This window comes from Pinus tabuliformis, chromosome 3_2 (genome assembly GCF_031772625.1).
Source record: "Pinus tabuliformis cultivar Carrire ecotype Pingquan chromosome 3_2, CPIR1, whole genome shotgun sequence".
NCBI lineage: Eukaryota > Viridiplantae > Streptophyta > Pinopsida > Pinales > Pinaceae > Pinus > Pinus tabuliformis.
The window spans coordinates 856778587-856804543 of record NC_142302.1 but is presented as its reverse complement, the minus strand read 5'-3'; the positions used below and the strand labels follow the sequence as shown (position 1 = coordinate 856804543).

The window sequence follows — 25957 nt, the reverse complement described above, 5'->3', positions numbered from 1 at the left end:
CCGACACATAGGAAATAGTTAAGTATAACTTGGTCTAGTATAGAGTTAGGTAAAGTGTGTTTCTTTACTATGTACATTTTGTAACTTACAATCCGACGGTCACGATATGTAGTGATCTGACGGTTCATTCTCTCCTCGGTATTACTGACACTTGATCCGTGGCTTAACACCCGATTGGTACATGATCTCTATTTAAAGAGCATGGAGGGTCATTTGTAGGTTAACCGTCCGTGAGAGAAGCTTATGTAAATTTTCATTCTTTTATTAATAAATTGCCTGAAGTGGCCGCGTTGGCTCAGGCCATGGACTATTTCCCTCTTTGAGGGTTTTAACCACGTCAAAAGTACTGGAGTATTGATCTGTGATCTGTTTGTGAGTGGTGTCCTTTGGTGTTCTGTCTGAGGAACTTACCCTGTAAATTCCTACACTATGGTCCTTACAAGGTGTTGTAAAAGTTTGGTACTATGGAACACAAATTGGAGCTTCCTGTATCTTCCTGAGTGCACCTAGTTTTCCATGTTTCATGCTTAAGTAGGTTATAGGTGACAAGTTCCCAGTTCAAACAATATTGTTGGAACTGGAGGAGGAAGGAAAATTCATATTGGAACTTGAAGAATTCATGAAAATAAGAACCCTGCAACTACAAAATTGATCAATTTCAGAGTATCTCATCAAGTGGAAGGACTTAGATACTGAATATTCCACATGGGAGGATGATAATTTTATATAGAAGCATCTATAACTACTAAAGCATTGAGGAAAACACTTTTTGAAGGAGAGGGGCATGTTAGGTCCCTATACTACTAGTGTAGCGCCTTATTGTTATTTTTGCAACCCCCTTATTATATTTTTGTGCCCATTTAGTCCCCATATTCTTATTATTGTGCCCCATAGAAACCCATTATTGTTATTGTTGTGCCCTCAAATTATTATTGTTATGTCGGCTCTGATTATATTGTGACTCCTTACCCTCCTATATAGAGAAAGGAGATTTTTTCATTTACATCATCCAATAATTTTTCATTTGTGTACTGTAAATGAGGTTTCCCCCTCGAAGAGGTTGATTTTGAAGTCATTGATCTAACTTTTCTTCTATTTTGTGAGATAGTTGCATAACATTGTTCATTCATATGATGTTTTGGAATAACATAAAAGAGCATTTTTTTTGGATGTTTGATGGGCACGTATAATTTCGAGTGTAGTTTGTAAAGAAATATTTATGTGAAAATTTTCTTAGGCACATAGATTTCTATACGGATGTTTGAAGGGATACAATTAAGCTTTTGAAGCCTCCAATTCCCACCTGCATCACCACAACATGGGTGATTCCATGAGTGGAACAACTATAATAACTGTTCTAGTGAGAGGTGATACACTGTATTTTGTCAATGTCAAAGATTCTAGGGTTGTTATCGTAGACATAAAGGGAAATGACCTTTTAGCATGACCTCTCCAGTGACCAGACACCTTTCTGAGAAGATGAGTTTGCTCGTGTGAAAAGATGTGGATATAGGGTGTTAACTCTCGACCAGATTGAAGAGTTAATAAAACCAAAATGTACAGTGTTGGGGAGGTGAAGAAGATGATGATGAAGATCCTCCTCACCTTTGGGTTCAAAATGGGATGTATCCTGGCACTGCCTTTACTAGGAGTGTTGGAGATACTATTGTTGAAAACATAGGGGTTACTTCAGTTCCTGAGGTTCTTGTGATGCAACTTACACCTATGCATCCATTCTTTTTTATTGCAAGTGATGGAGTATTTGAGTTTATCTCTAGTCAAGCAGTGGTTGATATGGTTAGTAACCTAATCCCATAATTTGTTTTGTATTTTTGAAGGTTTATGCTATGTATCTAGTTAATCTGATTTCCTATGTTAATACTTGATGTAGTTGTTGAGTTTTATGCAAACTTTATTTTTCTTTCAAAGGCATATCTCTCCTCTATGTCGTGTTACTGCAAATTTAACAAGGGTATCAATGGAAATGTACATAGTTTTCTTAAAGGTCCGTATGGAATAGTATTTTTCTTGTAATTAGAATAAACTTGTTATGTCATCAATGTAAATTATGATAATTTTTTCTCCTTCAATAGATATGTTTTGATAATAATTTACAAATGAGAACCTTATCTAAGTGAGTGGATTGTGGGAACATGAGCTCTTGAGAAACTATCATGTTCAATCCTTCTAAAGTGGATTGGTTGTCTCACACTAGAACATGATCTAAAGAAAAGTTATTAGTGGTCATTTTACGTCATGATATGCTGAAATATAATGAGTTTCTAAGAGATGCACCGACTTGTAATCCATCAATATTGCTTGCTAGAGGATTGACAACAAAAATTCTACAGATAGAGTTAACAACATATAAACAACAACACGAGCCAATCCTTGGCAAGGATGAAACTTCACAGTTTATAAGAGAAATCTATCATGCTTTTCAATTGGATGAAAATCCATGGAATTTTGAAACGTAGCATAGCCTTTTCCAAGTATGCATAAAATCCACCTCTATGTCTTCTAAATTTCAATAATGATGCTGGAAAACATCAAAAGGAGGCTTCTTGGTTGAGAGAAATCAAAGTCAACCAAATTGACAAAGTTTTGTCATCCTTGTATTGAAACATACAAGATTAAACATTATTTTATAATAGTTGGGAAGTATTAATCATAAATAGAAACTTCTATAGGAAAACAAATGTGGAAGATACCAAGCACACCCAAACATTGTAGCACAATCATCTTACCTTTTCATGATCAGGAGAAAGATTAGTTTGAATTTTACCTTCCACAAGGGAAACAAAGTCGTGTTTGCCTTTCAGAGAACATATTTAGATTGTGGTTGTTTTTGTTTCCTTCAATACCTTAAAAGAATGACTTCAAGATACATGCATTAGAGCTTCCTAGAAGGCTATAATAAGAGAGACTTTTTAATAAGATTTACCAAGGGTGAATAAAGGAATCTAAGTTTCCCAGATACATTAACAGGGGTATATATTGTAAAACTTAAAAATGAATACTCATTTCCTATTTATATAGGGCAATGATAACTATAACTGCTATTATGGATTTCCTTTAAAAAAAATAACCACAGTGATCTCAAGCATGCTTAGGCAAGAGAAACCATGTCCTTTTACTTTATGGCATATACCACTTGGGAGATGACAGCTAGATATCCTTGTGTAGTTGGCATTGAATTTGAAGGTATAAATACCTTTAAAACTAACTAGATCATTATAAAGAACACTCTTTTTTATGAATAAATAATAAGATATTTCTTGTCAAAGACATGGAGTGATATTTTATTGAAATTTGATTTTACACCTATTTATTAAGGATAACCATATCTTGAATGTAAACATGCCTTCTAATCCCAATTTTTTTTTTTGGACTCAAACTTCCAGTCAACATGAGTATTTAATACTAGAACTGAAACATCTTGCCACACAATGAAAGTCTTGTTTTGCTACTTCATATCTAACACTGAGATACAAATGTCCTAATACACTACAAAAGTCTTGTTCAACAATTTTATGTTAAGACTCCCTAATGAAATATGATTTTAAATGAATGTAACAAGCCCCCATAATATCCCAAGCCACAGAACTAACTTAATTTGTCATTCCTACTAACTTCTAAAATAGTTTTCTTATTATATAATTGAATTATATTATTTCCAATGAAGCCCAAAACAATATAATCTAAGTGAACTAATACTAAATTTCGCTACTTCCAAGCATTGGAATTGTGCCTCCACCACCTATGGCACTTGGAAGTATACTTCCAGTTAAATTTGGAATATATAAAGGATGTTGTTGTAAAAAAATTGTTACAAAATACCACTTAAGTGAATGTGGTAGACAAAAGAGACTTGTATTAAAAATTTATGATCAACACTTGAGAAAGGAGCTATGTGACATATGTTGATTTTGTAGCTTGACATCAATAATATATTAAAGTTGCACATGCACATATTCATAATACCTGTAATGAAAGGAGGGACATTTGACATAGTATTCAATGTTTAATTATCAATACACAATGATATCCCCATGAGAGAGAGAGTTGTCAGGTAGGCCAGTGCCACTTGAAAATGCAACCATAAAGAAAAGAAATGTGAATTAAATTCTTAAGTAACTTCAGAAATGCTTGTAACTCAAAAGTACTCAGTATCTACCAGTGGAGTTTTTCTAGGTCATGTTGGTGGTTGGTATTAGACTTACATTCTATGGTTCTTCAAGGACAACTTCATAAGTGTGCTACCCTTCTTGGTGAATTGGGTCCCTGTTATTATCTGAATTCTTAGTTATGTCTTTGACCTCCTAGATGCCAACTATGTATCTTGGCATCATTGCCATATCAAACTTGCACTTGCAGATATCCAAAACACTGGTAGAGAGAGGAGAGGCATCTGATGTATTATTCAATGCAAGTAATTTATCCATACAAAATGATATATCCATGAGAGGGAGATTTATTCATAGAAGAAACACTTGATAATGAAACCATGAAAGAAGGACACTTTATTAAATGTTGACATCACTTTACTCCTTTAAATGCTCATAATACAAACACACTAAGTATTTTCTAGTGAAAATTTTCTAGATCATGCTGGCAGATGGTGCAGGACTGATATTATGTGTTACATGAAGGACAACCTCTTTGGCATACAACTCCTCCTGATGGCTAGGGTTCCATATTTTTCACTTACTACTTAGGCATTTGGGGTTGTCTTTGGATTTCAACTTTATTTGCAATCTGGTGTTGGACGTATTTTCCCCCTTACGAAAGAAGAAAGTACCATGTATAATACACAACATGACCTTTAAAACAATAACTCTCATCTAAGGGTTGAACAAGAAATATCACAAACAATTATATATGGCTTGTGTTAGAACATTCCCAAAACTTCCAAGCTCTAGTGCTAGTTTAATAAGGAACATGTCCTTAATTGAGGAAAATTAGAAGTTTAAAGAACTATGGAGTAAAAGAGTTGGAATCTATTCATAGTTGAAAAAACTAAGCTCCTTTGGTCCTTAGTACTAAATATAAGAAATTAATGACCACTAAATCATAAACTATATAATTTAGTTAATTGAACCAGAAATATGACTAAAAATTGTACCTTGTCTTTGTTGGAAAATGTAATCACCTTCTTAGCTCAATTTTTGGTTAAATGAGGAAGATATCCTCCATCAAGCGAAACTACGAGTTTAAAAAATTATGAAGTAAAAGATCAAAATCCATTCTTATTTGAGAAAACTAAGCTCTTTTTATTCTTTGATATCTCATTTGTGTAAACATTTGGTTGTGTTCCACTTAGCTTGAAATGACATTTGAGTTTATGATACTTTGTTTCTAATTTCGTATTTTCATCACTGGTGCCTATAGGTACTTGGGAACAATTTAAGGGTAAATTTTTTACGTTGCTAGTAGATTTTTAATTTTATTTTCCACTATGATTACCAAATTGGCTTATATTGGTTGACCTTCATAAAATCATGTCAATTTGGTAGCCAAATTTTGATCTTCACAATATTTAATAGCCGAGTAGGTGCATGCAAAATTTGCATGTGCATATAGCTATGCATGCTAGGGAAATATGAAATCATTTAGGATGTATTAAAATCAGCTAATCAACTTATGTGGGACATCTTGGGAAGGCATTCTTATCATTATTGGACATTTCAAGGTAGAATTGTAGTGAAGAATTGACAAACATAGGAAACTCAGTATGAATTTTGAAGTAGACTATCCTCACTTCTAACTGAAGACCATATATTAGGATCAAAATGTAAATGTAATTTTATTTCATAAAATTGTGCTAGGGTTGAAGTATTTTGGTTTTCTTAGTCTTTTTGGTTTATAAGTACATTACTTGGTTTCAAAAATTTATTTTTAATGTTCTTTTATGTGTGTCTTGTTGCTTGAGATTTCCTCTAATAAAATATTTTCCTTGAAGCAGTGCCTTGAAATGTATGGTTTTGGAGGCCTTGTTGCCTCCATGTATCATAGAGGGTATGTCAGAACATTTATAATTGTTGTAATTGGTAATTTTTCTGTATGAAATCATTAATATTATGTATAGACTTAAGATTTGAGTTGCAATATTGTTTCATTCTTCTTAAGAAATTGCTTGTCAGGCTGGTTATGGTATCATCAAAGACAAAATTCCCAAATAAAGTTGCTATGTTGAAACTGGAAAAGGACATGCTTATACAGAATTCGAAAGAGAATCAGATTTGGACGTTTTGTATTTTTCATCTCTTTTTCTACCAATAATGGATGAAAAGTTAAAACCTTATATGCATGTGTTTCTCAGATAAATACAAAAAAAGGGTTAATTTTTCCCTTTCAAAATGGCTTGAAGTCAGCTAGATCAATGTGACTGAAGTATACATTACTATTTGTTCACCAATGGTTTTTTTATAGACAACAGGAGACATAAGGGAGGTCTCATAGGAAGAACTTGGAATGTCTCCTCATTGGAGTTTTACAAAGGTATGTGGTTTGAAGTGTTTGTATGTTAATGTTTTCATGGCTTCTATGTTTCATTATGTACAAGGAATATGTATTTGGATTCATGCTCTATTTTGTAAGATTCAATGGAAGCGGTTTTTGTCTTGATTATGAAATTATTTAGCTTTGTTGTAGTGATTTATTTGTAGCCTAATTATTAGTTCTAGATCTTCTTTTCCATATTTTTGAGAAATATTTTGTTTACAATCATATATTAAGAATGTAAAAAAAGAGTAAGATATTTGTTGCTATATATAAATGCACTTTCATTGCATTTTACTTATTCACATTTTTTCAATGTGCAGCATGAAACACTCTCACATAGGCTAAGTGGTTACGTATCATAATATAATTTCTAAGCTTTTGAAGTACTAGAATAAAAAAATTGATGATTTAAGAAACAATTTTCAAAAATGTCATTGATGCCAAAATTGTATAGTGATCTATAAGAATTATGAAACATTTGAGTAAAATGCAAACACAACTAACAGGGAATGAAACACCGAGTGCATTCTTAGTCCAATCATTATAAAGTGTGTCCTAGTTAGTTTCGTGAGATATCTAAAATTTGAAGGAAATTTCTTTTCGGCCTCTAGTTTATTTAAACGTTTTGATGTAATTGAGATTCATTTCCCAAATGTTCAATGATAATGCATTTACATTTAGTTTTGTATTATGTTCAAAAGAACTTGGATGAGATTAGTAAATGTTACTAGTGGTTTCAATGACCCAATTAAATAATTTTAGTGATATAGTCGGCACCCAAATTATATATTTTCTTGGAAATTCTTCTGATGTTGTGGAAACAATTCTTGTTTGTACTCATTTTTTTTCTCAAGAATGTAACCAATTTCTTCACTCTCTCACCCTAAGCAAGAGTGAGAAATTACTCTTGCCTCATGAAAATCCTCATTCAAAAATTATCTCATGAATAATGAATATTATGAATATGTCAGAAGTGGTATTTAAACCCAAATTGGGAAAATAATGATTCTTCCTACCATAACCCAAGCTATTGAACTTTATCAACAATTACTGTTTGTAATTTATGGAGAAAACTTGTGATTTCATTAGGCATTATTTATTCTTGTCAAAGAAATTGAGTCTCATGAGCTTATATTATTGTCAAAATATCAAGCTTCAAAGAAGATTTGAGTAGAAATTTTCAACTTCTAGGTGAACAATGTTAGGAATTTTTTTCATGTTAGAATTGTTTAATTTTATTAGTGGTTTTTGAAACACCTTTTTCACATATTTAATATTATGGTCATTCGAAAATGGTGAGCATAAATAACTATTTGAGTTTGAAATGCAGTGTGTGAGTATTATAGCAGAATCCTTGTTCAAGGTGATAGCTTTTAGATGTTCAAATTTAGGTCATAATTGCTAACAATTGGCATATTAATCTATAAAGGGTAATATTTAAAAATCTAGGACAATATTGAAGCAGAATATGAAACTTATGGTAATTGCTAATATCATAATCAAATGAAATGATATGTAGGTGTTTATGCATGTGTCTTCAATATACTATTTTTTGATGAATAATGTACTATTTTGGAATGTTGACAGGTGCATATATCCAGGTTAAAGTCAAATTATTGGAATGAAGATAAGCCTAAGTGTATGTTGAAAGGCATCTACTTTCCATATATTCATGTTGGACTTTTTGTCTAATATGCTATCATAATAGCATTATTCAGTTGGAGTTGAGGAACGTTTTACACTACTACATTGTTTATTGTTGGATAAGAGAGGAATTAATCAATAATTAGCCTCATACTTTGAATTGTAACTTATTTCATTTTCATAAGAGAAACTCAATATTGATGGTAAAAAGCAGGAATTGAAGAAATAACATTAGAGCGATGAATGTAGAAAGAGAGAGAGAGAGAATATAATTGGTCTCGTGACACCCTTAAAGCCAATATCCCGCATCAGATCCACACTTATGGTCAAGTCTTTAGAGTTTGATAATTCACTTACAATGCCTTCACAACACAATGTTAATGTTTTGAAGTGATCAAACAATATTTCATGTGTAAATTGTAGTCCAACCAATATTAGGTTAGAAACTCATATTGTAATACTTGACATTTCATATAATATAAGTTATGTGGTTGAAATTATTTATAGTTATACCTGATATTATTGAGTATTGTCATTAACATATGTAACTTTGTGCTTTCATATTAGATGAACATGCACATTGTATGACATTTTTTTAATTTAGTTGCAAAATCATACTAATTAATTTAAGATAATAAGTAATGAACACATGAAATCAATTTAAAACTAATGAATTAGTAGTCTATATTGATTAAAGATGAACAAAGATAAAATGAATATACAACAACTAAATTAGTCGTTTATAATGATTATTAATGAAAGTAAATGAAATAAATATAAACTACTAAATCAGTCATTTATATAATGAATATGAAACTACAAAAAAAGATATAAATGATTACTATAAATGATAAATTTGTGATTAGAAATAATGACTAAATTTTGCATATATATGACTATTAGTAGCTAATTTATAGTATCTTATAACACAATCAAAACTTAGTCATATTTCTTTTATCACTAATTGGTTTCAAACGATGACTAAAATTTTCATATATATGACTATTAGTAACTAATTTATAGTATCTTTTAACACAACCAAAATTTTTGTCATATTCTTTTGGTCATCGATTGGTTTTATTGGGTAACTAGATAGTAGTATATTTTGTTGTGTATTTGGTCATTAATTGTGGCAATTAATGACTAAATTAATGATAAAATTTATAACTAAATATACAACTAGATTATAAATTTGAGACAATCAATTAATGACTAAGCTAAATATGACTAAAATTTGGTCACATTATAACATACTGAAATTTAGCCACTATTGGTGAACGATTAAAAAATGGTCGTTTATATACAAATTTTAGTCATTTTTTTAGTAACTAATTAGCCATTTTTTACTAGTGTCAGCGAGTAGATGAGGTTGAATTGGTTGGGATGGTTTATTATAATTGTATGTTCTCCTTAGAGAGGTACATGAAAAAAATATAATATTTTATTTGACAAAGGGAAAATCCCGAGGGGTCTATGGTGATGAGCCTTAGTATTGCAACAAGAATGTTGCAACTCCCAAGGCTGGAAACTTTAATTATCAACCAGGGGCGCATACAAACTTTAGAGGTATCGACACTATATGTGCAACATAAAATGTGTCCTTTTGTTGATCTGATGTAATTGAGTGAATGTGATGAAATCAAAGCCTAAAGTAATTGAAAAAATGGAATTGCTACTCTAATTATAAGAAATGGAAATGCTACTTGCTCAACTTGTAAATGCTAACTAACGAATTAATGAAAGGACAATGCTTAATCTAATTGAAGAAATAAAGATATTTATCGTGCATAATTCATCAAACTACCAATCATAATTACATGTACAATCTACCTAGTTCACACTTTCTTGTGAATCAGTAACCTACTTGCATCATACTCGTGATCAAGAAACTAAGTCTACTTTATTTTCTCAATGAGTAAAAGGAAGGTTTGGAGTTTATTATATACCCCTAATCATAATAGTATATGGGGGTCATTATTCATATATATTAAGTGATATCCTTAGAGGGGATCAAAATTGATGAAGTAAAATGGTGTTACAGGTTTGCTACATGAGAAAACATAATTGCTACGGGAGGAGATAAATCATTGAATGACCAAGTAAATCAAATGAAAATGGAATGGTAATTTATTTATTTATTTATTATGATGTATTTGGTATCCATTCTAAGTGGAATCAATAGAAAATACTGTCGCTAACATGTGCTAACAAAAGAAAAAAATTCCTAGTCTAAAATCTGCAAATTCGAGAATTAGTGAGCTAGTTATCCTATAAAATGCATAAAATAATCAAATGTAAAATGAAATGTAGTAGTTTTTTTATTAAACTGAATGATATTATGATCTAATTCAAGTGGAATCAACTCAAACGAAGCTTCTTAACATGTTCTAAAAAATGGAAGAAAATTACTACTATTTTGCTACAAGGACTTCCAAAAATTCTATATTCATGAACTAGTAACCCAATCCAAGTAGCTCAATCATGAAAATGAATTTGAAAAGATATTATAAAGATGAGTCATTCTTGTGTCTCTATGGGTAACCTGCAAAGCAATTCCCTTCAATCATTTAACCCAATCCTACAACAAAAGAATCATCAATACTAAACGTAGAAATAGGAAAAACAAGAATATGATATGCATGTGAATAAGAAGTAAAAATATAAAATATAATTATAAAAAACGGCTCTGAGGCTCTTTGGATGACCAAGCCTAGGGATAATCAGATTCATATGAAGGCTAAAAATCTTTACAAGATAAAAATGGCACCAAAATTCATTATTTGAATCAATCTAGGTACATCCCCGCTAGGAATGAAAGTGGAGATGCAAATATACAACTTTTCTCAACAACAAGACTAAGAGATACCTTCCTATAGATTCAAATTCAAATTGGTACTTATAAAAAAATGATCAACAAGAATTATCCTTCAAAGGAGGAAGATTTCGCCTCCAAAATCCCTCAAATATAGGATCTAGTTCCCAACATGCAGAATATGCATTAAATGACAGGGAACACATCCCTACATTTTATCAATCAATGGAGCTCTAGAGTTTGTCAATATTTCAAGATATTCTAGTCATTTATTATCCAATATTTATCTTCCTTTAGTATGGAGTAAGTCCCTACATTATCTCCTCCTCAAAACCTTCAGAATCTACCGAATATTCTCACAATATTATACAAAAATAAATAATATTATGCACCAATATGCAATTATCCATAAACCTTCCTAAATAACATATTAAAGTTGAAAATATTTCATATAATTCAAAAAGAGAGGTTTAATGTGCTGAAAGATAGTTAGATGGACCTTAATTTATGTCTAATTTGGAGGCACGTCATATCCTCGTGCTGAAAATGTTGTCACCATCTAAGAAACCTAGTGACCTAATTGTGCCTCATTCATGGCCCTGGTGGTCTCCTTGATCTCTCCTATAGATGTCCAACAATTTTATGTAGCAACTTTCTACTTTACTATAACAACTTTATGCCTTCCTATAGCATCTTTCTACCTTCTTGTAGTATGGCGTATTCTTCTTTTAGTTGTTTGGTCGTGGCTCCCTTGGTGCTTGGCTTCTTTTGAGAGGCTTGAGGCTTCTTTATTTTGCATTGGAGTGAGTTTATCTCTTCATTTTGATTCTTATTCTCCTTTTATCCTTTGTCCTAATATTTTACGAAATTTTTCTTATCTTTCAACGTTTTCTTTTCCTTTTCCACCCTCTTCTTCTTATGAAGAGATATTCATGATTGTCTCTTCAAGTCCATAAATGATTCCCTATCCATGTCAACAAAATTTGTCCATGTGTTCTCAAGGTTTGTGCAAGGGAGCCTTGTTGCTGATTATCAATTTCAGAGAACTTAGGGTTTCAACTTATGGCAAGGGTAGGAGTGCTTCTTGCTGATGAGTGAGGTGAAAAATGGTATGTCAATTTCAAAACAAGTGTATTATCTTATCATAATTCTCATACTCACAAGAAAACTCTACAATTCAATTTTTTTTGTTGTTCTACTACAACATGTTTATTGGAGGAATTTTGCAAAAATTCGCATAATGTTTGTTTGGAAGATGTGATAGATCAAGTACTTACCCCTTCCTTGAAGACAAATTCAAATTTCTAGGGTTTTGTGGCCAATAATTCTCAATATAGGGCCTAGTTTTTCCTCTTGAGACAATCCTGTAGCAGGTAGACTATTTCTTGTAGCACCTACTTTGTCTCTTGTAGCAACCCTTCTTCTCCTGTAGCAACCCTATTTTATCCAGTACCATGGTAGTTAATGCTTTGAGTTTCTTAGCTAGGGCTGCTCAAATGCTTGGCCTTTTCATCAATGTCAAAACTTACTTCCCCTTTGGCTAAAACCTCCCCCTATTTCTCCTCATGCTCCTTCTTGGGGCTACTTGGGTGTATTTTTTATTTTTTCCTTAGAGCAGTCTCAGTGGTAGAAACAATATTAACTTCCTTTTTATGAGTGATGTAGAAGGATGCTAGAATTTATATCAAACAAACATTTTTTTTCTGCTCCTATCTTGCCTTTACACAGTAATTTGTAACAAGACATATTTCTTAATTGTGTATTACAGTCTACCAACTTTAGCAAGGATTTCTCATGCAATTGTATGGAAATCAAGGATGGAAGAAGCCATTTACTCTTTTTCAAAATAGCTTTGTATGTGCATGAGGATTTGAAGACAATTTCAGGTCACTATGTCCCTGTTTAACCCTTTAATTCCTCCTGTAGCTTCCTCTGGGCTCTCTTGTAGCAGTTCAAACATTCTTGTAGCTTCTTCCTGTAGCACCTACAAACAAAGTTTGAAACACCTCGGTGGTACCTTAGGCAGTCTAATAACATTAGCGTGTCCTTCCTCCAACTATTTTTTAGAAATGACCGATGGTTCTAATGAAGTCGAGACTCGAGTCTAGTACAAAATATTCCCTTTGTGGTAAGGGCTCGGAGTGCTTTGGTGACATGGCACATACACGAGTTTCATTTTTTTCAACCATTTTCCCCATTCATTGCAATCATTACCCTTATTAATTTGGCTTCTCCATGTTGCATGAGTGAGGGAGTTAGATGCACTTAACTCGTTGAGGGTGACCAATACTGCTGACCCAACCTTAGTTTATAAAACCTCATCTATTATGCATTGACAACAGATTTCTAATCATAACAAGATCAAGAGAATAGGTGAATAATATTGCAGACCTGTACCTATGTGATAGTTGTCGAAGAGGCATGCATATTGTTGTTGAGTTCTTGATAGATCCATGCTTCTTTGGAGGTGCTAATCTCCTTGCTTGCTTCTGCAAAGCTCTTCATACCTTCATGATTATTTGTTTGATAAGGTTTTTGTGTGAAATCTTCTTTCCAACATTCAATCTGTTGCAATTGGAGTGGATGGATTATTTGCTAGTATTCCCCTTCTCACTTCAGAAATGGCTTTATTATGATCAAGGTGGCTGAATATTTTACTCTGCAAGGGGGGGGAGGATTCTAGCATTTTTCATGTGACTGTACATGCTGCTATAGAACGAATTTCCCTCCTGTACCAATCACTTAATTCTTCTTTGAGACCTTATATTGCATGTGGAACTGAGGGAAAGTCATAAAAGCCACAAAGAGAGGAACAAAATCATCATGGTGGTGGAAAGATTGAAAGTAAAGTTTTTTCTGTGTTTTTTATGTATGGTAGAGTGGAATTTGAAGATGAATTTTGGCTAGATGGACTGGATGGGTGATGAAAGTGGTGTTGGGAACCTCTCTCAACTTTCCCTAAAGTAGACATGACCTTTTTCCCTCTCTCTCTAATTGGATCTATCTCTTGTAGCAATTATGCTCCCTTTTGTAGCATTCCAGGACAACCTCTTATAAAAGACTTGTTTCATCCATATCTCCCAAGTGGTAGACTAGATTGACCTGAAATGTTTTTATCATTTTTCCATCATCTATATGCAACTCCCGATAAAATATTTTAGCCAATGGATGCATGAATCTTGAAAAAAAATTAAAATGGCTATGGGTGATTGAGGACAATTTCTCAAAAAACATGCATTGGAATTTGATGAAATTTCTTGAGAATGTTACCATCATGCATGTTCATCTCCCAGTGAAACAACTTGGCCAATGGATTCACGATTTTCAAGGTACAATAAAAATAATTTTCTACTCTGTGTCTTTTGGCCTCATGTACCAAAACATAGGTGCCATGTATCATTTTAGAACAATGATGAAAATTCATGAGAAAGTCTTGGAAATTATGGGTGGATGTTGGAAATCCATGAGGGTGATGTATTTACATGGCCTTGGTCCTTTTGGAGAATTTGAGAAAAGGAGGAGAAATTCTAAGTTTGACTTCATTTTACTAGATTTTTGACCAACTTTTTCTTTTGGTGATAAACTATTCTTGTTTCATGCAAAGGTTGGAGAGCACGTGCATTCATCAGAGAGAGATACATGAAGCAAAAAAAAAATATACATCCTCTTATTATTTTTTCATTTTTTTCTTTCAGGCATACTAGTTGCCTCATTGAGGTTTTCAACTAGTAGGTATATCTAGGCGCCTCAAAGGAGGTTTTCACCTAGGATCTTTTCTTTTTCTCTTTCTTTCTCTCTTTTCAAACCCATTGACCACCTCATGAAGGTTTTCAAACAATGAGTCAATCTCAGGCACCTCAAAGGAGGGTTTCACCTAAGATTTTAATTTTCTCTTATTTTTTATTTTTTATTTCTTTTTCTATCCTACTCTACTTCAAAAAAAGAAAAATCTCTTTCAAGTATAGGAATACTTCCAATGGATCCATGTGCACATCAAGATGACAGATAAACTGATGTGTAGGCTCAATATGTATGCTTTCACATTTACCTAAAGTTTAGAGAACAAATTGTTTGCCTTTGACGATATCAAGTACTGTTGAAGGAGACAGTGATGCTCCATCTTGTTGATTTTATGGAACCAAACCTGAATATAAATTTGATTCCCTTGACTTGTTTTCTTATATGGATCATTCTTCATGTCTTCTTCTATCATGACAATTAAATTTTCCTCTTTTTTTGATCATTATCTTGAATGCATGGTGGATATGATGGTAACATGAGGGAACTTCCTTAATCTTTGATTTTGATGTCTGCTCTTCATCCAGTGTAGCCCATGATTCTTTGATTTTATGATTTAAATCTTCTTTTTCTAAATGTTGTCCTTCAATGACATGAAGAGAATATCATTTTTGCAATACTCTTCCTGAGATAAGATGAATATCATAGAGATCAAGAGGATAAGTTTGAAAGTGTTGTACATCAGCATTGTAAGTGGGTTGAGCTACTTGTGTGGGTTTCGAAATGGTGGTACAGGTAGTTGAGTAAGAGTGGATCTTTCAGGTGGATGTGGTTGGGGCTGTGGTTGTGGTGGAGGTGGATGGTAGGGATAACATGGAGTTAGATATGGAGGATATGGAGGAAAATATTGAGGATATTTTTTATTTCTCCCATAAGGTCCTTTTCAACCTTGTTGTCAATATTTGTTTTGGGGTTGAGATGGCCAAGGTTGCCAAGGAAAGGGTGTGTTCCAATTACCTTGAGATGGATGTGTATAACCTTGAAATTATGAATTAGTTTCTTGCATCATACTAGGTGGAATAAGATGCTGTCATCCTCTTGGAGCTACATAACATAGCTACTTTGGTGATGTACTTTCTCCATTGTCCTCTTGGTAAACATCCTTTAACCTTGGTAATGATGGGCAATATTTAACACCATGTGATTCTACTTGAAAAACACAAATATCAACATCTTTGTTTCCCCATCTTTCATTCTTAACATTTCTACTTGTTTTCTTAGATTGCTAAGAATTTTTGTTTGAAATTCATCAAACAAACTTCCAAGTTTAACTTGACTTGCCAATATTGATGCCGATTTATTTACTCTTGCTCTTCCTCTTCATATGTGTTTGCATGTTTCACAAATTCCTTCATATCATAATTGATATACATCACCTCTACGCATGAGATGAAGGATATCAATCCACTCATCCTTAATTGTTCTAAGAGGATTTTTAGTCTGTTAGATCCTAAATGATTTATTTTTTCCCTCTTAACATTATACATGAACCTCTCTATTAGATCCTCAACGCTCTCATATTCTTTTTGAGTCATTCTAAATATTTCTTCGTTAAGATCATGGTCTTTATATTTGTCTAGAAATATCTTTTGCATATCATTCCATGATCTTATTGAATTAGTCCCTCGACTCATGAACCATTTAAGAGCTCCATCTTTCAATGTTGTCAGAAACAATCTCAACTTTTGTGTTTTTAGTAAGTAACCATAATATCTACAAAGGATTTCAAATTCAAAGAGAAAGGTTTCCAGGTCCTTTAACAACATACAATTTTAGTTGGGAAGGAAATATGGAGGGATGTTCTTCTTATGCCCAAGGAAATCATTATCTTGAATGGGAAATCCAAGAGGATATTATTCATAGTCATCATCTCCATTCAGTTAGTCTACCTACTCTGTCACCTCTTCTTCTTCTACCTGCAAAAGTGTATGGTGATGTGGTTCTCACTGCACCACATGATCGAATGGGGGGGGGAATGGTGTTGGAGAAGTTTTTTTTTTTTTGAATAAGAATGTTAATGCAATGAAATTTTCTGTTGCTAAAATGAAATATGCTTAATGAAATTTTCTTTACTTTTGCATAAAGTACAAGAAATGAATCAACTAGGGAAGAAAACAATGCATACTTTGACACCTCCCCTAAAACAATGACAAAAAGTGATAAGCCTCAGTATTGCAACAAGAATGATGAAATTCCCGAGGCTACCAACTTCTCGGGGTAGTAACTTTGGCAAATGATAAGTGTTTGATGTGAACAATACCTCGTTAGAAATATCTATCTGAGGACTACAAATTTCGAGTGGCCAACATTAGTCAACATCCTATTTTGGCCGCGGTTTTATAAAAAAATGTCCTTTAGGGCCTTAAAATGGCTCTAGAAGTTTAGGACCCAAAAATTTACAAAAAAATAGTAAATTGTGTTACAAATAAGGAAACTCAAAATTGAAAGAAACAATGGTGGGGGTCCAAGTGGAATAGGTGGCTTGCCACCAATATCTGCCTGCATAATTTTTCCCCCCTTAGGAAGAAATGGTCCCCATTATTGACTTCCTCCATGAGATGAGGAATCTTGGGATGAAATTGGTCCCCAGTGAGCCACTTGCCCTAGTGAAGGAGTTTACCTTCTTTGACAACTCGATATAATTGGATCCTTTATTGTCAGGTGTTCTTGATCTACATGTCCATGATCCAATCAGTTGTTCCTTGTTTTACGTAGTATAGATTTAACTCTATAGGTGTGAGTTGTTCTATAATGTCTTATGTCTCCTACAATGGTCAGAAGTATGGTCGAAGGTGCTCCACATTGAACACTAGGTGCAGGCCAAGGAATGGGGGAGAATTTATCTCAAATGCATTACATCCGATAGCCTTGGTAATGGTGTAAGGACCATATCAAAGTGGTCTAAGTTTTTGATAGGCTTCCGTAAAGCATTTAATCTACAAATGCAACAAGACTTTTTGACCCACTTGAAACATGTGTGGCACCCTATGTCGATCATTTCACTACTTGTACTTGGCATTTGATTTCTCTACAATGTCATGGACCTACTGGCAGATGTGTTGGATGTGCTCAATGAAGTTATTTTTCTTACTGCTTTTAGACTAGACATGAGTCGAATCTGCCTGAGTAGTTGTAAATGCTATAGCCACATCAATGGGACATAGTGGCTGGAATCCCAAGCCCACATAAAAAGGGTTGTGGCTAGTTGAGTTGTGGAGAGCCTAGTTATAGCTATGCTGGACATAGTGGAGGCTCTCATCCCATGTTTGTGGATGATTTGAGTTGTAAATGCATAGAATGTGTATAGTCATCCTGTTAATGACCTCTGTCTTACCATCAGTTTGGGAATGAAATATGTGGACTTAGTGAGCTTGGTGTCCAACATCGATGAGAGACTAGACCAAAATGTACCAAGCAACCTCTTGTCTCGATCTAAGATGATAGACTATGGGATCCAAAAGTTTACCCACTAAGGAACCTAGATATTGCAACAAGAATGCTACAACCTCCAGGGCTACCAACTTTAATTATCAACCTAGGGTTCATACAAACTTGTATGTGATAGTGCTATATGCACAAGTAGAAGTGAAGGTATTGCCTATTGTCACTGCACATATGGAAAGTGACCCCAGAGGTTCTAAGCCAGACTTCTATAGGGTTAGAAGAAGCTTTATTTTGATGGAAGAAGAGAAAATTACTAGATCAATCACTAATCTAATGATAATTCTCTAAGTTACATAAGTAAAAGCATCAAAACTAGACTAAGGGGTAAGAAAAGGAAACTTAAGCTAAGTCTATGTTTAAGCAAAGGAGCAGTCAGAGATCAAAATTTGTCAAAAGAGGACATAATGAGCAACAGTGCATAAGAACCATTGGATCAGGCGGGTGAAAGGTAATTGAATGGCTGAGATCGGATAGTAGGAGGGTACGTGGATAGGTGGACGAATATGGTTAACTAATAGGATGAATGGTGGAGATTATGTCGCGGAAATTGAGTGGATAGATGAACGAACAGGGTTAATAGGAGATGGACGACTCAGATTATATCATGGAGGCTAAGCCAAGAGATCGACAGACAAGATTAATTGGCAGATGGATGGTAGATATTAGATCATGGGAAAAGGAAACGTGCAAAAACGGTAGCGAGTTTGCAGAGTTGGTACGCTGTATTTCATGTGCCCTTAAAACCATAAGCTATATTCTAGGATTTCATGCGATTAGCCTTACGAAGTGACATGTAGCACGAGAAAACCAATTTTCTCATGTGCTCTCAGCTAGATAATGGTCGTGCAAGTGTCTGCATGAGATTGTGCAATAGCGTTTGGATCAGTTGGGGTCGATCAATGGTGGAGATCGGCCAAGCTAGTTGGTGATCGGGTGAAGTGATAGCCATTAGATCAAGAGATAGATAGACAATGGAGATTAAATCAAGAGAATAAAAAGTGTGGGAATGACAGAGTAGGTTTAGATGGCAGTAAGTTGATTTATCACACACCCTCAAACCTGTAGGAAGTTTTCTAAAATTTTACGCAATAAGCCTCCCTAGGTGACATGTAACACCGGGAAACCACTCTTATTGCGTGCCATCGGGCGAAAAATGATCAGAAATATTTCCACGCGATATCGTACCATAGCAGATAGATTTGGCGACGCAGATCAACGGTGGATATTTGACCAATCTAGTTGGCGAGTGGGTGTGCAACAGTCGTCGGATCAGACAAGGAAGATTGGTGGTGGGGATTTAATGTGCATAAAGCTAGCATTGAAAATGAATTGGCCGGTGATTGTTCGGGTTTTGCTGTGTAAGGTAATATATGGGTAAAAACTGATTACAACGTGAATTAACATCTTTCGTTCAAGTGCTTCATACTGATGGAGAATGGGCGTATGAGTGAAGTCTTAGACAAAGGGTGAAGGAACAGATGCCATGAAATGAACCATGTAACTACATCAACCAACAAACTCCATGAAAAATTGAAACTCTATGTTTTTGTGGTTGTTGTAGGGTTTCATCCTCACATCATGGTCCTAGAGGGAGGAGGTGAGGCCGAGACACCTGTGGACAACCTTATGAATCTTCTCTTTGTTAACCTGCTAATTGAATGAAAGCATAAATGATCTACTCCGCACTACTATAATGCAACTACAAATATTTAAGCAAATGAAAAATTAAACAATAAACCTCTTTAATGAAAACGCAACTACTTAAACAAATAACTAGTTAAACCATGAATCATCTACTCTATACTGTGGTGATGCAAATGAAATTACTTAAAAAAATAGACAGCTGAACCCTGAAGCTATGCGAGTACTATAATGGAAATGAACTACTTAAGAAAATGAACATGAAACCATGAATTTGTACTACTAATGTAATGAAAATGCATCTAATTAAGCAAATGAACAAAAAAGAAGAATCTATGCTAGTATAGAAATACAATAAAGAGGAGCTTTGGCTGCTAGTGTTGGGCCCTAACCCAAGAGCCTCAGCCCTCTAAGTAAACTTAGGGCTGGCTCAAAACAAAACTCATCTTCATTATAAATGAAAAACTGTTGCAAAACTTGTAGCTTGAAAACAAAGTGGAGTTCTACAGTGAGAAGTCTGAATTATTTCTAACCCTTGGCAACTAACTATAAATAGCCAAAAAAATAATGTCCTAAGCCTCTCTACTTATACATCTGATGTCTCCAATGACTTCTTTCAAAGTTAGCGAGGCATAACTCCCAATCCAATGATAAACTTGTGCTTTCCCTTTCACTAGGTCAACTACCTTCTAGTAGGGAGGCTTGGCAACCAACTCAAGATAATCTCATACTTTCACTTGCTTGACTGCCTTCTAGTACACCTGATTTGGCTATTTGCACCTTTACTTGCTTGGATGCCTTCTATTACACCTGATTTGGTTGCTTGTACTTACAGTTGATGGAGGGATATTTGAATAGAGGTGTAGTAAATGAGGAGGATTTGCCTCTTGTAATTCCCCTCCCTTGCCCCATTCGAGTTTTTACCAAGGTCTTTACCATAGCTCATTGCTTTTATCTTTTATCCCTGCATTTTCGTTTCTTTTATCCTGTATTCCTGCATTACATGCATATTAGACCACAAAGAAAAATATCTAACTCTACTCATCTCATACACAAAATATAATCAAAAGTATGCAACAAGTTGTGAGAATAGTTGGTTTGACTAAGACAGGAGGTGAATTAAGGTGAATTAAGGCTCGTATAATTATTCAATGATGAGGCTCATCATCACCCCCTGCTAAAAGTTTTGTTGATCCTCTGCGCAACTTAGTGGCTCTGGTAACCTCTCTGACATCTCATTCTTTTGTTGCAGTCTCTACTCCTTGTTTATAGAAGCCTACTTTCCTTTCTACTTATTCTCACTGATATTCTCTGATCTTCAAGCTATGTGGTAGTGTTTTCCATCTCCTTATGCAGGCATGTATATTATCATTCGTTGGTAGCCTAAACATGTCCTCAAAATGTGAAATTGTTTGACCTTGAGCAACACAATATCAAGGTGCCAACTAAGGATTATTTACAATTATATGATGAGTGCTAAGTAGGGTCATGGGATTTGATTATTCAACTGTTTCTCTATCCTTGAAGCCTCATAAATTTTTTGTTTCTTGCTACTCTTTCTTGTTCTAAAATGTAGAGGGGGTTTCCTCCTTCTTGATTGGTGCGCTCAAAGCAGTGATGGTAGTTGTTGCCCTCTACTCAGGGACCTCTAAAGACACCCTAGGTGAGTCCTCCTATTCGTTCTTCCCCTTCTATCTCAATGTCTTCCTCCTCTCTATTTTTTCTTTCTCATCTCTATCAGTTTCTTGCCTCCTTTCCTCCTCTGTTTCAATCCCTTCTTTCTCTTATGTTTCAACATCATCCTCTGTATTAGTTCCTTCTTCATCCATCTCATACCCATATAGCTCGGTATCTTTTTCTTCTTTTTTTTCCTCCTCCTTACTCACAGAAGGAATAACATCATACATGAGGTTTTTGATGTTATACTCTGCTGGTAAGTCTCTGAAGATTGACCATGTTATAGGCATCTTTAGGTTTTAGAGGACATCCTCAATGAGCATTCTGGTGAACCCATGTTGAACTAACTATTGGGAATTTCTTGTCTTCTCCTTGCTATCAGAGTTCATGAGTGATTTCATTAGAAAATAAGGTATGCTGAGTCTTTGGTGAACTGGTGTTTCTACCTCAAATCTTAATTCTTCAATCTCTCTAAAATGGTAGCCATAAATGACACTGTATCTACACTCATGTGAGGTATACTTGATGAGCATCTTGCATGTGAGCCTTGGGGAGGGAATAAGCAAATTCTTTGAAAAAAAACTGAGTTTCCTGTGTATGTAATCCACTAGCTCTCTAGAGGAAATTGGCCACCTTTTTACTTAAAAACCAACTACCTCTTATCCTTTACAACTTTTGATCAAATGATGCATATGAGTGAGTGAGTAGGATACTTACCTATGACCTTAATGCCACACTATAGTTGTCAAAGATCAAAGGTGTTGTTGATGGTCATTCTTCTTCCTCCTCTGCTGTCTATAGATGGTGTCTATGACTGCAAGTCTGATGCCTTTGAATAGATGGAGGGAGCAGGAGTGTGTGTGGATGTGGGGATGATCATAATGGATGAGGTGAGGGGTCAGATCATGTATAGAATGAGTTTTGTGGATCTAATCAATCTACTAGTCAGGGGATCCTGTAGAAAACACAATTTTCAACTGAATTGGAGCAATGAAGTGAAAAACAATGGAATTTATGGCAGATGCATGGTAAGGAGTGGAGGAGATGAACATATGTGAGGCAAGGCTCCCTTTGGATCTTCTCTTTGCTCTGTAATTGTCTTTCTCATCCTCCCGCAAATAACAATTATTTCTTTTCTTATTATTATTACTATTATTATTATTATTATTTTTAAAGACCTAGGCTGCCTCAAAGAGGTTTTCAACCTAGATATTTTCCCTTGGTGCCTCAAGGAAGGTTTTCACCTAGGGATATTCTTTTTCTTTCCATTTTTCTCATCCTTGGGCTGCCTCATGGAGGTTTTCGCCTCAATCCTTATTCTGTTTTTCTTTCTTTTTTAGTGACCCGATGAGGGAGGAGCTAAAACTTGCTCCATCATCATCACTGTCTTGTTCATACTATCAATGAACTCTTGTTTAGATAGTGGCCTCTTGTACATTTTCAATCTATGTCCATTAACTAGTAATGGAATGGCTTCTTCATTTATACTTCTGATCTGCACTAAACCATTGTCATAGCATCTTTCCACCACATAAGGTCTGACCCATATTCTCCTTAGCTTCCCCTTGAAGTTTCTATACCTAGAGTCATATAACAATGCCCAGTCGCCTTCTTGAAATTTCTTTTCCTTGATATTCTTGTCATGCCAAATTTTCCTCTGAAGTTGAACTATCTTTGTATGGATGAGGGCCTACATTCTAAATTCATCCAGGCCATTCAAATGTAACTGTCTTTCCTTTTGTGCATGAATAAGATCCAAATCTAGTTGGGATGTCATCCTCAATGTATTATATTCAAATTCAATGGACATCAAATCCTTTTTCCCACAGACCAGCTCGTAGGTTGTAAATCCAATGGTGGTCTTCCATGTCATGTTATAGGCCCAGGTGGCCTCAACTAGTCTTTATGCCCAATCCTTTCTATTGTTGTTCACTACCTTGGTTAGGATGTTCTTCAGTGCTCTATTAGTCACCTCCACTTGTCCATTAATTTTTGGATGATAAGGAGTGGAGGTCCTATGCTTGATTTTGTGATTCTTGAGAAATTCTTCAATCATGCTAGAGGTTAACTGATTGCCTGGTCTGTGACTAGCAGTATAGGGTACCAAAGTTTGTAGAATATATTCTCCCTTAGGAACTCAGCCACCTTCTTTTCTTTTGCTACCTTGATTGCCTTGGTTTCATCCCACTTAGTCAAGTAATCAATGCACACAATAATGTATTTTTCTTGCCTTGAAGGAGGATTGATAGGCCCAATGAAGTCCATGACCCAGTTGTCAAATGGCTCAAAAATCACTTGAGGTTGTAGGGGCATTTCATCTCCTAGAGTAAGATTTCCCATCCTCTACCACCGATCACACTGACTAATGTACTTTTTCACATCTTGAGGAAGAGTAGGCCAGTAATAGCCTACTTCCAGCACATTGAATGTTGTCCTCTTTGTTGCAAAGTGACCTCCACAAAGCCCATCATGACAGGTCAGAAGGATGTCAAAAAATTCCTCTTCCCTCACACATCTTCTCAAGATTTAATCTAGGCCAAGTTTAAAAAGATTTCCCCCAATCCAGGTGAAGGGGGGACTTCTCCTAACTATCTTGCTCTTTTCTCTGCAGGGCAGGTTGGGTGGAAACTGTGCTGATACCAAATAGTTTTCTATATCGACAAACCATCGGGAGAGCACTGAAATGGAAAACAAATGCTCGTTTGGTAACTGATCATCAACCATTCCTTCTTCACCTGCAGTCAAATTCATCATAGATATAAACTTAGCAACAACATTCTCCTTACCATGCTTATCAACAATAGTTAGATCAAACTGTTGCAATAAAAGTAACCGTCTTATGATTCTAGCATTTACATTTGGTTTGTTCATTAAGTATTTAATTGTAGCATGATCACTATGCACAAATGTCTGATAACCTATAATGTAGTGCCTAAACTTGTTTAATGAATGCAAAATAGCCATGAGTTCTTTTTTGTTCATAGTATAACTTAACTTAGCCTTTGACAAGTCTTTACTGGTAAAACAGATGGCATAGGGAAATTTCTCCTCTACCTGGCCTAAGGTTGCTCCTATGGCTTTGTGTGTGTTATGAAACAAACTCACAAAAATATAGAAAAGATAGATCAATGCCTTAGAAATAAGCCTCTTTGAGGGGGAAACCTCCTTTACATTACGCAAATGAATAATTCTTCAATGATTCAAATGACAAAACCTCCTTTCAATATATAGGAGTCTAAGGGGTCACCATATAACCAACCTGACATAACAATAATAATATAAAGGCACAAAAATAACATGCCCCTCTCCTTCAAAAATGTGTTGTCCTCAATGCTTGAGTAGTTCTAGATGCTTCTATATAAAATTCTCATCCTGCCATGTGGAATATTTAGTGGAAAAGTTCTTCCACTTGATGAGATACTCCGAGATTGATCGATTTCGTAGTTGTCAAGTTCTTGTTTTTGTGACTGCTTCCGGTTCCAATATAATTTTTCCTTCCTCTTTAAGTTCTGGCAATATTTTTTGAACTGGGAGCTTGTCACCTATAACCTTCTTTAAACATGAAACATGGAAAACTGGGTGCACTTGAGAAGTTGCAGGAAAATCCAATTTGTATGCCATAGTACCAATCTTTTGCAACACCTTCCATAGACCATAACACTTTGGTGATAATTTATTATCCTTCTTAGCTTGCTTGAGGGACATCTATTTATATGCTTGTAGCCATATGAATACCAAGTCACCTACATCAAAACTTCTTTCACTGCGATGTTGAACTACCTGTTGTTTCATTCTATTCTGCACCAACGTGAGGTTATCCTTTAAGAGTTGGAGAACTTGTTGTTGATGCTCGATGTGATGTTCCACTGCTTGAACCTTAGAATTTTCTCTTAAATATGATGTGATGGATGGTGGATGATATCCATAAAGTTCCATAAATGGGGTCATTTTTGTTGCAGTATAGAAGGAAGTGTTATACCACCATTCAGCCAGAGGCTACCATTTGACCCATTGTGCCTATTTATCATATACAAAGCAATGAAGATATCCTTCCAAACATTTGTTTACAATCTTAGTTTCCCCATCAGATTGAGGATGATAAGATGAGCTATGAGCTAAGTACCGAGACAAGAAAATAATTCTGTCCAAAAATTTCGAGTGAAGATGGAATCGATGTCGCTTACACTAATCTTTGGGTTTCCATGTATCTTTTGAGTTGTTTCCATAAATGCAGTAGAAATTGTATTGGATTTAAATGGATGTGATAATGCAAAACAGTGTGCATGCTTGGTAAGTCTGCCAACAACCACCATGATGATACTCTTTCCTATGGACTTGCGTAAACCTGTGATGAAATCCATTGAAACCTCCTCCCAATGTTGGCCTAGAATGGATAAAAGTTGTAATAGACCTGGGATCTTAATTGTTTCAACTTTA

At 34.8% G+C, this 25957-nt stretch overlaps 1 pseudogene; it reads left to right on the top strand.

Annotated features, from left to right (window-relative positions):
* The first annotated feature begins 464 nt into the window (after positions 1–464).
* Positions 465–1818, top strand: LOC149183367 (protein phosphatase 2C and cyclic nucleotide-binding/kinase domain-containing protein pseudogene; annotated as a pseudogene).
* The last annotated feature ends 24139 nt before the right edge of the window (positions 1819–25957 follow it).